At 42.0% G+C, this 13267-nt stretch overlaps 2 pseudogenes; both read left to right on the top strand.

Moving 5' to 3' along the window:
• Nucleotides 1-6429: 6429 nt before the first annotated feature.
• LOC136391349 (S-phase kinase-associated protein 1 pseudogene) lies at nucleotides 6430-7838 on the top strand (annotated as a pseudogene).
• A 4977-nt stretch (nucleotides 7839-12815) lies between these two features.
• Nucleotides 12816-12959, top strand: LOC136396270 (U2 spliceosomal RNA; annotated as a pseudogene).
• Nucleotides 12960-13267: the final 308 nt, after the last annotated feature.

Raw genomic sequence — 13267 nt, forward strand, 5'->3', positions numbered from 1 at the left:
TAGACCTGGACTGCCTATGAATTCTCAGGGAGAAAGATCGAGATAGAAATATGTATATGTAGATATGGATATAGGTAAATTCATTGAACAACTTTGCAGAAAACAAAGATATGATTACTTAAGAGAGTCTAATGCAAAAGTCATCTTTCTCATTATGATGCTTAAAAGACTCTAGACAATAAAATAATAGTTCTGGGCCTGACCTGTGGTAGCGCAGTGGATAAAGCGTCGACCTGGAAATGCTGAGGTTGCCGGTTCGAAACCTTGGGCTTGCCTGGTCAAGGCACAGATGGGAGTTGATGCTTCTAGCTCCTCCCCCTTCTCTCTCTCTCTGTCTCTCCTCTCTCTCTCTCTCTTTCTCTGTCTCTCCCTCTCCTCTCTAAAATGAGTTTTAAAAAAAAAATAAATAAATAAAATAATAGTTCTGTAATAATTGCAACCAGTATTATATATGCCATGATATATGAACCACTAACAGAAGTTAGAAGCTGAGATACACTTGAGTTATATATGTCCTTATTATGCATTGGGTAATTAATAGTGGGGGTATTGGGGACATGACAGAAATAATGGACGTACATTTTTTTTAAGTGAGAGGAAGGAAGATAGACAGGCTCCTACATGTGCCCTGACTGGGATCCACCTGGCAACTCCCATCTGGGACCAATGCTTGAAATAATTGGGCTACTGGCTACAGGGGGGGAAGGGAGAGAAAAAAAGAGAGGGATGGGAAGAGAAGCAGATGGTCACTTCTCATATGTGCCCTGACTGGGGATTGAACCCGGGACATCTGTATACTAGGCCAACGCTTTATACATTGAGCCAGCCAGCCAGGGTACTTATTTGCATAGTATGCCTGTGACATTAAACTGAGGTTATATGAGCATGCTAATTGATTAAGGGATTCTTCTACTGAAATCAAAAGCAACAATTTAAAAGCACAACTGTATGGCCAGTAACCGTGGCTGCCATCAAAGCCGCCTGGCCAACACCGGTTCAGGTTTGATTCGGACCGATGGTAATGAAGCAACAAAACCGAAAACTGGTGTTCCATTGTCCTTTATTCTAAAGTCGCACTTGGCAAGCGAGTAAATACACACACTGGGCTCCAAAACCCACTCATTCAGCGCTCACAAAGCTACTGACTCATCCGAGTTTTCCTAGAATCAAAGGCTTCTATCTCACCAGTCTTATTCACCTCTGTTCCCCATCTTCTTCTCCTCCATGAACTGGTTTCTCCTCCCCATTCTGCCATTTTGGCTGCCTCCTCCATGTGACTTCTCTGCCCTGCTTCAGCCTGGGCTCCTACTCCCTACAACAGGGGTCGGGAATCTTTTTGGCTGAGAGAGCCATGAACGCCACATATTTTAAAATCTAATTCTGTGAGAGCCATACAATGACCCGTGTATGTTATGCATTTTCCAATAAAAATTTGGTGTTGTCCCAGAGGACAGCTGTGATTGGCTCCAGCCACCCACAACCATGAATATGAGCGGTAGGAAATGAATGGATTGTAATACATGAGAATGTTTTATATTTTTAATGTTATTATTATTTTTATTAAAGATTTGTCTGTGAGCCAGATGCAGCCATCAAAAGAGCCACATCTGGCTCACGAGCCATAGGTTCCTGACCCCTGCCTTACAAAAACGTGGCCACTCTCTCCGAACAATGAGATCTCTCTCCAAATGGCCTCCTAGCTCCTCCTTTTAAAATTTTTGGCATGAAAGCCCTCCCCTTAACACATACTAGCATAACCATGCCCCTTCCCAAGCAAGAAGGCAATTAATATTATCACCTAGACGATGCCCATCCATGTGGGCAGCACCATCTTTAACAAAGTGAGCAAAGTATATCTTTTCTGCTGATAACAGCAAAAACCAAGTAGGAATGAACCTGCTACATTGGTTTTGCCATTGTAAACTGCTCCTGTCTTTCAAAAAGCATTTTCTTAAAATGCATTAAGACTTACCAAAAATGCCCAAATCATTTGACCCTGTCATTTTACCCTAGAGTCTCTATCTTAAGACAATAGCACAAACGTGGAGAAAACTATGTACACAAAAATTTCACCAACACATTATTCGTAAGAGTAAAAACGGAAAACAATGAAAATATCCCCACAATTAAGGGAAAGTTAAGTAAATTAAATCATATTCACTAAAGGGAACATTATGTGGGCATATACATGTTCACTGTGAAGGATGTAGTAATATTAAATCAGTCGACAAATATTTATTGAGCCAGCTTTACTCTATCATGCCAAGCACAGGTGATAACCATAATGAACAAAAAATGAAGGTTTTGCCCTCATGGGGCTTGTGGATAATACTTACAATGCTATATAAAGTGTAAATGACAGAATAAAAAATTCACATACTATGATTACCACTCTGCATAATTGAAATACATAGGCAAAAGAACAGGAACAAAAATAAACTGAAATGTACACTTTTTTTGATTTATTGATCCCTGGCCGAGGATCAGTTCTGTAACCTTGGCACATTGGGACAATGTTCTAATCCACTAAACCACCTGGCCAGGGCCTAACATGCACTATCCCCCTCCCCCTTTTCATCATTTTACAGATTACATTCAGTATTTTTTAAGTTGAAGATATTGTTCAACATATGTATACATTGCTGGTGGGCTTGTAAAGTAATATGTGCATCCTGGAAAACAGTTTATTTCATCTTTAGGAAAAATACTAAAATAAACATTCAACTACCATGTAACCCAGGAATTCACTCTTGGGAATTTATTTCAAAGAAGTAGAATTTTATATTCACAGAAAAACCTGTACATAAATGTTTATAACAGCTTTATTCATAATAGCCAAAAAGTGGAAACAACCCCAGATGTCAAAAAATTTAAATATTGTGGGATGTATAGAAACATCAAGATATACTATTGTCAGCTGAAAGAAGCAGAGTGATGAGTAGTCTGATAGAACAGCTATAGCTCTGCAAGCAGGTGAACAGGGACAAGACAACTGTGCGAACAGGAAAAGTATAATGAAAAGCAGTAGGATCTGGGGTAATGCATTTTTATTTTGAGCAGATTCTTGTTAATTCTGTTGGTCCAGGTCTTGTGACCATGTGTACATTTAGAAGAGAGTTGGAGGAGTCTCCGCCTCTGCAAGTCCAAGAGCTCTAGAAAGAGGCATGTGGTAGAGAAAGAGCACTGGAGTCCCACAGGCCTGGGCGCACGTCCCCCTGGGCTCACTTTCTAGTGGAGTGACTGAGGTACGCTTACTAGACCTACTTGAACCTGCTTTCCCTTTTAAAAATGAGGATACTATTACCTGCCCCATAGATTGTTGTTAATGTTAGAAATTATATATCTCTATACATAGAGAAAAATTCTAGAAGGATACTCTATCAGGATTATGATCAGCTACAAATAACAGAATCTCAACCACAGTGGCTACACAAGATAGGCCTTCATTTTATTTCACATCACAAAACATTTGTGGCAGATGGTCAAATTTTGGTATTGGAACTCTTAAGATTAAAACAGGAGACAAGACTTTTCCAGTTTTTCTCCCCTGCCATCTTTTCCTATGGTTTTGATTCTCATAGATCCAACATGGTCCCTCCACCTTCAGGCATCTAGTGGACAGTGTAGGCAAAAGCCCATGCCAGATATAAGCTTTTCTGCTTACATTACATTAGTCAAAATAGGGTCGTAAGGCTAGTTGCATATTCAACACATACCCTTGCACATATTCTGGCCTCTAAACCCTTTTCAGATAGAGCTTACATCTGGCACAGGGACATACAACAGGTGCTCAAAAAAATGTGTTGAACTGAAAATTTGAATTATCTCCTCATCAAGGTATGGTTCCTATTTGAGTAAGTCAAAAGTAAACTATTAACTTCTTGCCCTAATATGATTAAATAAATGCTCCTGTCAAGAAAGTTCTATAGTTCCTTCACTAGTAAATGCCTGCAGCAAGGAAAAGAACAAAAAGCTACTTCTTACCTGGCTCCCACGTCATCCTACAAACCCCATTGTCCAGGTTGCTTTGCCTTGCACTTGATAATCTGAAACCCAGGAGACAGAAACCAGAGGCAGTTGAGTGGGTGGCCTGTTTGGAGAGCATGGTCCACACACTCCCTCAGAGATGAAGAAGCTGCAGGTGCCACGTTAAAACTTCCAGAAGAACTATGTCTCCAGTGTGGGTCTGACAACTGTTAGGCAGCCATGAATGCAAGTAATTTTATCGGGAACTGGAGTCACTAAAATGAAGACCTGAGTTAATTAGCTTTACCTATGGTTCCCAAGGCAACAAAGCAACAACCCCCTTAGGATACTGGGTAATAAGAGCCTTTCAAATTCACATGGGAGGTATCAGTTGTCTGTGGCCCACACCTGCCTTGCTGGATTTGACTCACAGGGGCTTTGCTTTCTGGTGAACCAGATGAAAACATCCAGCAAATGCCTATTAGTGCTTACTTGTGCATTTTCAGGTCCAGCTGATATACACTAAATACACTATCTCCCAACAAAGTACCTCCTATCATAGACACATCCACTGCGTGTGGAAGGATTCGATGTTAAGCAGGTCATTGCTGCCCAGACCCCGATTCTCGACTCATTGCATCATAGTCGCTCATGAGATTGGTTCAAGTGACTGCTGGCTTTTTGAAATTATGCAGGGGTCTCCAAACTTTTTACACAGAGGGCCAGTTCACTGTCCCTCAGACCATTGGAGGGCTGCCAAATACAGTGGTCCTCTCACTGACCACCAATGAAAGAGGTGCCCCTTCCAGAAGTGCAGTGGGGGCTGGATAAATGGCCTCAGGGGGCCACATTGCGGCCCGCGGGCTGTAGTTTGGGGATGCCTGATGCAGAGGAAGGTTATATAGGTCCATAATTCCTTAGCTGCAATTCTGATATTTCAGAATTTTGTTTCTAAAACCAAAAGCTTGGTGCTTAAACTAATTTAGGAGCAAAATCTGGCCTGAACTGATGATGTAAGTCTACTTATGGTAATTCTTTATTCCACTTGGTTCAAATAATCATACATTTTACTGGGAACATAGCCAAATAGTTGGTCATGAGATACCACCCTAGATTGCTGGAGTATTTATATTGTCATGCTATATAGTATGGATACCATATTTCTGAAAACAAAAGCAAAAACAAACAAACAAACAAAAAAAACCCCTCTGAATTCTAAAACATATGACCCAAGCATTTCAAATAAATGATTGTAGACCTGTAAAGTGAAACGTCAGGGAGACGAGCAGTTACTGATGGTTGGTTATTCAGCGTGTCAAATTGTACGTGCAGCACCGTGATAAACTGGAGAGTCTCTCTTCCCCTGCCCAAACATACAATATATCTAACCCTCACTACTGCATGCTATATCAGCCTTGTTGAAATTTTTGCAGACTCATTATACACCCCGCCAAATTCTTACACTACAAATTCACACTGGCCCAGCCGACGTGGACGTGGCCTACCCCACCTTGCAGGCAGAGCAGCTCCACTTCCTCTTGCTGCTTTCCATATCATAAGAAAACAAGCATCCACCTAAGGCAAACACACTCAAGTTTCTCTGCAAGTTTCCAGGGGAAGCAAATTAGAAGAGCAACTAAAAGGAGAACACGTTTTCGTGCGTGTATTCTCTTAATTCCTTTACATGGCTGTGGCCTAGGACTCGGTTTTGTGACTCCCGTACACACTACCACAGCAAGTTCATGTTGCAAATGTCCAAAAGAAGTCAGAAATCATGATTTGAATTTTTAATTGAACAGTAGTCAGACAGACTCAGAACATATGATGTTTTCATAAATGACAAATGATTAGATTGGACGAATGGATTAAGGTCTAAAGGTATTTCTGTTGACCACATAGTAGAGACAGTTCCCTGTTGGCCACTGTACGGTGGAATGTACTCAATAATGTGTGACTAACTGCTCCTGTCACAGGTAATACACATACCAATAGGCCAAAGGGCATTCCAGAGAGAACTGTGACTCTTGACTCATGTCTGATGGAAGAAAGTCCTATAAATCAAAAGGGAAACTCAGCAGACTTCACAGCCTCATAACTTTGTATGTACAACCACTAGGTACTCTGGTGCAGGATTCCAAGACAGAGACAAAATCCTTACCAGGATTAAGATCTTGTGCTCAGCAAAGAATTGCCACTCTTTGCACAGATCTGTGTTGGCCTCTCTACTAAATGGATTACTTTTGGGAGAAAGTAATTTGCCTTTGTACTCTGGGGGTGGGTTTCAGCTAGGCAAACTTTGTATCAATGCTCACCTGGGCTCTTGGGAGAGTCCTACTGCTTCTAGGGCCTGGGACATATTTCCTGAGCTCAAAGCCTGTTCTCACTCTTTCTTCAGACTTCTGCCCAGAGGCTACTGTGTTAGAGAAGCCTTCAACAAGTCTATCAAAAAGAGTTCCAGTTAAGTGGCCTTGTTTCCCACCTTCTTCTGTTGTGTCTGCTGACTGCTCCGCTTTAGTCAGCCTCTGGCCCGCTCTCTTCTTGAGACCAAGCATGTTGCCCTCAATTAAATTGCAGAGTTCTGATGGAGAGATATTTGAAGTCGATGTTGAAATTGCTAAACAGTCTGTGACTATCAAGACCATGTTAGAAGATTTGGGAATGGATGATGAAGGCGATGATGATCCAGTTCCTCTACCAAATGTTAATGCAGCAATATTAAAAAAGGTCATTATGACCCAGCAATCCCTCTACTGGGTATATACCCCAAAAACTCAGAAACATTGATACGTAAAGACACATGCAGCCCCATGTTCATTGCAGCATTGTTCACGGTGGCCAGGACATGGAAACAACCAAAAAGCCCATCAATAGATGACTGGATAAAGAAGATGTGGCACATATACACTATGGAATACTACTCAGCCATAAGAAATGATGACATCGGATCATTTACAGCAAAATAGTGGGATCTTGATAACATTATACGAAGTGAAATAAGTAAATCAGAAAAAACCAGGAACTGCATTATTCCATACGTAGGTGGGACATAAAAGTGAGACTAAGAGACATTGATAAGAGTGTGGTGGTTGCGGGGGGAGGGGGGAGAGGGAAAGCGAAAGGGGGAGGGGGAGGGGCCCAAAGGAAACTAGATAGAAGGTGACAGAGGACAATCTAACTTTGGGTGATGGGTACGCAACATAATTGAACGACAAGATAACCTGGACATGTTATCTTTGAATATATGTATCCTGATTTATTGATGTCACCCCATTAAAAAAATAAAATTATTAAAATAAAAAAAAAAAGTCATTCAGTGCTGCACTCACCACAAGGATGATCCTCCTCCTCCTGAGGATGATGAGAACAAAGAAAAGCGAACAGATGATATTCCTGTATGGGACCAAGAACTCCTGCAAGTTGACCAAGGAACACTTTTTGAACTTATTCTGGCTGCAAACTATTTAGACATCAAAGGTTTGCTTGATGTTACATGCAAGACTGTTGCCAACATGATCAAGGGGAAACCTCCTGAGGAGATTCGTAAGACCTTCAATATCAAAAATGACTTTACTGAGGAAGAGGAAGCCCAGGTACGCAAAGAGAACCAGTGGTGTGAAGAAAAGTGAAATGTTGTGCCTGACACTGTAACACTGTAAGGATTGTTCCAAATACTAGTTGCACTGCTCTGTTTATAATTGTTAATATTAGACAAACAGTAGACAAATGCAGCAGCAAATCCATTGTATTAGCAGAATATTGTCTTCATTGCATGTGTAGTTTGGGTACAGATTCCAAACCTATGGCTGCGTTTCTTCCAGTATGATCAAAAGTTTTTTCTTTGCTCTGAATAAAACTGAATTGTGGGTTTTCTATAAAAAAAAAAAAAAAAGAGTTCCACCTGAACAAGTTCTAGAGATGGATGGTGGTCAAGGTGAAGAAAGGACACTCTAGGAGAGCAGGTGTTTCACTTGCTTTCTTCACTCTTATATTTGCGACGCCCAGAACTGTATTTGGCACATTGTAAATGCTCCCAAAGATTTTCTGAATGAATGAGTGAAGGTAAGCAAGCAAGTGACATCTCAAACTAGTATTCCAACCTGTAATTTTTCTCCGTCTAAGCCAATCCTAAACATTGACCCTAGAGTTGTCTAGTTTATCTTTATAAAATATAGATCTGGCCCCTGCCGGGTAGCTTGGTTGGAGTGTCAACCCCACACACGATGGTTGTGGGTTTGGTCCCCGGTCAGGGCCCATACAAGGAGCAACCGGTGAATGCATAAATATGTGGAACAACAAATTGATCTCTCTCTCTCTCTCTTGATCTCTCTCCCTTCTTTTTTCTCTATAATCAATTATTAAAATTAAACCAAGTAATATAAATCTTATTCCTATACCCTAAAGTTCTCTGTGTTTAAAAGAGAAACAAACACTATTTTTAAAAAGAGAAGAAATACTAAGTGCTAACCACGGAATGTTACATGCGTAGATTAACTATGAGAAATAACTCCCTAATTTCTCTGCTTGCCAAAATCCTGTAGAAGATTTAAAAAATATTAGGTCAGCAAACTGACAACACCATAAATAACAACAAAGAAATTCCTTTAAACAATCTGTGGCTTTTTATTGTGACAGGAGACCCAAATTTAATAGATGGCGTGACATTTTAATTTCTTTAAATGTACCAGATCCAGGACAATAATTACTAAAGCCATGTGATTTATAAGCACGTCTCCCCCTTCCTGCGAGTCACGGCAGGAAGCTGACATACAGAGTACAATCCAACCCCTCAGCTACAGTTTCACTGCCTCTACAATCCAGCCCCTCTCTATCTTTTCCACCCCTCTCCACTCAGCGCTCCCTGCACCCAGCAACAGTCGACTTCTCTGTTGACTTTATGCCAACCCCATTCTTTCCCACTCACCTCTGCTCAAGTCTCTCTCGGCTCCAGAAGGTCCCACCTTCCCCATAGCTGACCCCTCTCGTGGAGTGCCTTCATCCTCCACCCCTGTTCACCAGCCACAACTGGACTCATACTTCAAGGCCTTCTCCTGTAATCTTCCCCTTGTGATCAAAAGCAATTGTGAGTTTCCTTGTGCTTCTATGGTACTTTATTTTAAGACCTTCTTCAAGTACCATTTTGGATTTTCAATCAAAGTCACATATGCCTCTGCCTCTCTTCCCAACTGTTAACTTGGAGAGGAGGGTAGTAGTATAGACAACAGGTGCTCAAAGAAAATTTGTCAGAATGGATTTCTTGTTTCGTGTGCCTGCAAGGCATTATTCTCTCCACTGTTAAACACTCTGTTGAAGCTGTTTCTCAGCTCAGTGGGAGGATACTGGTGGCATTCATGCCAGAACACACTGGTGCCAACTGTGACTTCATGGCGGGTGGCCACCAGCAGAGAGAGGAGACAGACCTGTGTGTTTTTACCTGATGGAGCCCTTATGCCTGGAGGAATTTCCGAGAAAGTCGAGAAGGCCGATGTTACTGTGTCATCACAGGAAATAAGGACAAGCAGATCCTGAAACTGGAAAGGCAGAGCTTTGTCAGTGTTTGCCTTTGAGTCAGTGCAGAATGGGAAATCAGTTTTGACCCACAAGAAACCCCATTGTCTGGTTCACGTCACCACAGACTTCTGTCTCTCATGGGAGGGTCCTGCCAGTGACCAGTGAAAGATTAGATGGAGATAAAGTAGAAACTCAATGTGCAAGCTACAATTTTTTATGCATGGAACTTGACTGGTTTCTAGATTATGAAGGAGAAACCAAGAGCTTTGGTGAAGGAGCTCTTTTGGATAGAGTGGTTAAAGGTTTCTCTAACATAGTAGCCTCTGAAGGAAACATTTTAAAAAAAATTGTTGGCCCTGGCCAGTGGCTCAGTAAATAAAGTGGTGGCCTGGCATATGGATGTCCCGAGTTCGATCCCTAGTCAGGGCACCCAGGAGAAGAAACTATCTGCTCTCTCCCCTTCTCTCTTCCCCTTCTCTTCCTCTTCCCCTCCTGCAGCCAGTGGCTCAATGGGTTCAAGTGAGACCCCTGGCACTGAGGATAGCTCAGTTGGTATGAGGCTATTTTTAGCCTCAGGTGCTAAAAATAGCTCAATACTCCAGCATCAGCCCCAAACAGGAGGGGGTGGGTATTACCAGGCAAATCCCAGTCAGGATGTATGTGGGAGTCTATCTCACTATCTCCCCTCCTCTACTTAAAAAATTTTTTAAGTTACTTGAGAATTATCACAGATAGAAAAATGAAATACCAAAAAACAAACAAAAAAACAAAATAACAACAACAAAAAAAACAACTGTTCAAAACAAATATGCTTCTACTACTCTAAGTATAGCTTTCCTAAATCCAATGGGATATCCTACTCATCTTTCTTTTCCCTATATTCCCCCTGAGCAGGAAGACACGAAGGTATGACCCTGGCTGGGTAGCTCAGTTGGTTTGCGTGTCATCTCGATACACCAAGGTTGTGGGTTCAATCCCCAGTCAGGGCACATACAAGAATCAACCAGTGAATGCACAACTAAGTAGAATAATAAATCGATGTTTCCCCCTACTCTCTCTCCCTCTCCTTCCCCCTCTTCCTCTCTCTCTCAAATCAATCAATAAATTAATTTAAAAAGAAAAAAAGGCTAACCAGGTGGTAGTGCAATGAATAGAGCATTGACCTGGGATGCTGAGGACCCAGGTTAGACCCCGAAGTGGCTGGCTTGAGCATGGATTCATCCGGCTTGAGCTCAGGCTCACCAGTTGGAATGTGGGGTCACTGGCTTGAGCATGGGATCATGTACATGACCTCATAGTTGCTGGCTTGAGCCCAAAGGTCGCTGGCTTAAGCAAGGGGTCACTGGCTTGGCTGGAGGCCCCTCCCCCCCAGCACTCCTCAGTCAAGGCACATATGAGAAGTAATCAATGAACAATTGAAGTGCTGTAACTATGAGTTGATACTTCTCATCTCTCTTCCTTTCTGTCTTTCTGTCTATGTGGCTCACTCACTAAAAATAATAATAATAATAATAATAATTGAAGAAAAAGAAAAAAAGAAATGCACATATGGTGAGAGGTATGAGGACAAAGCAATGACCAGGAGAATGGGATTTTTGTCCTAGCTTTGCCTGTGACTGGTTGTGTGATTTCGGGTCACCTCTTTGGGCCTCAATTTTTTTAAATCTATTCAATGAGATTTGGACTGGAGCAGAATCAAGCACCAGCATCAATAGATGTAATAGGTGGTCCCCCAAAGGGCTCTGAATCCAGATGTCTGAGAAATTCTGAGCCAGACAAGTTTCTCCACTGAAGGGTTTCTCAGATGTGTGCACTGTACCATTTCAAGAGGGAGAGATGGAGTGCTATGTGTCCCAGATTTCCTTGGCCACAGGATACTTTTGTTCCCATAGAACCTGTGGGACTCACCAGGGAAGATGCTAGAGGGGAGAATTTCTAGGTTCCTGCTCCCAAGCCTGGCCTCACTGTGACTTCTCTGGCTGGGTTCTATGTTGTTTTGCACGTGTCCCTACGTGTCCCACCGGCTCAGCTCTCAGGGACCATCTTCCCAACACAAACAGAATAGCCTGCTTCTCTTCATTTCTCTGAAAATCTAGACTCATCATTAATTGTCAAAATGTAAAAAATTATATGACTATTGAAAAAAAACACAAGCAATACAGGAAAGTGCAAGTGAAGAAAATAAAAAATTACCCCCCTTCTTACTACTCAGAAATAACTGTCAAATCATTAATTATCTACAATTGGCAATATTTTGTTTATTTATTTATTGCTCCAATTATAAATGTATATTGTAAAAGTTTTAAAACAGATTAAAAATTTCAAACTCTTATATTTCTAAAATTTTGAGTCAAGACCTTGTATTTAGGGTTATTGTGATATTTAGGTGGAAGAAGTTTTTATGATTGTGTTCCCTCCCCCAAATGTGTTGAAGTCCTAACCCCTACTACCTCAGAATATGAACTTATTTGGAAATACGGTCATTTGGAATATAATTAGTTAAATACAGATGAGAGCTTCCTGGAGTAGGAGGGTGGGCACCTAATCCAATATGACAGGTGTCCTTATAAGAAGATGGCCACGTGAAGGCGAAGAGAATTAGCGGGAAGAAAGCCATGTGAGAGTGGAGGTACAGACTGGAGTTATGCAGCTGCGAGACAAAAATGACACCAAAGTCAAGAGAAAGGCGTGGACAGGTTCTGCCCTGGGATTACCTGTAGAGACCTTACCTCAGACAGCACAGGGACTGGGCCCGGGAATGGAAAAACACCTGGTGGCCAGGAAGCCAAGTTAAGACCAGGTGGCCAAGAGGAACATAGGAAAAGCTGGCTGAAAAAAATGTCACCCCCCCCCCTCCACTCCCTGTTCAAAAAAAAAATGCAGAATTTTATCTCCCTTCTAACAGCTTGTTTCTCTTACCCTGACATGGAAAATTCCACAAGCCCACCGTTTCAAGCAAACTCGCTTTGTCCCCAGCGCATAAAAGCAGCCAAGGAGAGCCAGCCCCTGAGCCAGTTCAGAGGACCTGCCTTTCCTCTGTGCTGCCTCCCTGGTGCTTGAGCATGAGCTGAATAAAATTTCTCTAGAAATTTCTCTGGGATTTTCTCTCAGTTTCTTTCTTAGAGAACCCAAGAATCCCAGTGCCAGTAACAAGGGGGTGAGTGAAACACCACTAGACCTATTGAGCACCAGCCGTACTTCCAAACAGGCGTCACGTCACGAAAATGCTACAACAGGAACCCCTCCTCCCTCTGCTACCTAGCTCACTCTCTACTGTCCCAGTTCCTCCTACCTGCCACTTGCTTAGGACCAGAGGGTCTGTTTAAAATGCACAGCTACCTATCGCTTCTCGGCCTTTTGGCTAAGATCAAGTGTAGTATCTGTTCTTATCAGTTTAAAATGCACAGCTACTTGCCCTGGTCAGATAGGTAGGTTGGTTGGTTAGAGCATCACTCTGATAGGCAAAGGTTGCCCGTTTAGTCCCTGATAAGGGCACATGCCGGGGCAGGTCATTGTTTCTCTCTCTCTCTCCTCTTCGTCTCTCTCTCTAAAATCAATAAATAAACTTAAAATTTTTTTAAAATAAATAAAATACACAGTTACTAGGTAGAATGATCTCCAGAGTACATTGTATAAGAAAACAAACAAACAAAAACAAACCTGAGATGCAGAACAGTTCATAACTGTACTACCTTTAAAATTTCAAAAGCCTCTTTCGTAATGTTTGTATAAACAGAAGATGGACTCTGTAGGCCAGGGGTCCCCAAACTACGGCTCGCGGGCCGCATGCGGC

This window comes from Saccopteryx leptura, chromosome 2 (genome assembly GCF_036850995.1).
Source record: "Saccopteryx leptura isolate mSacLep1 chromosome 2, mSacLep1_pri_phased_curated, whole genome shotgun sequence".
Taxonomy (NCBI): domain Eukaryota; kingdom Metazoa; phylum Chordata; class Mammalia; order Chiroptera; family Emballonuridae; genus Saccopteryx; species Saccopteryx leptura.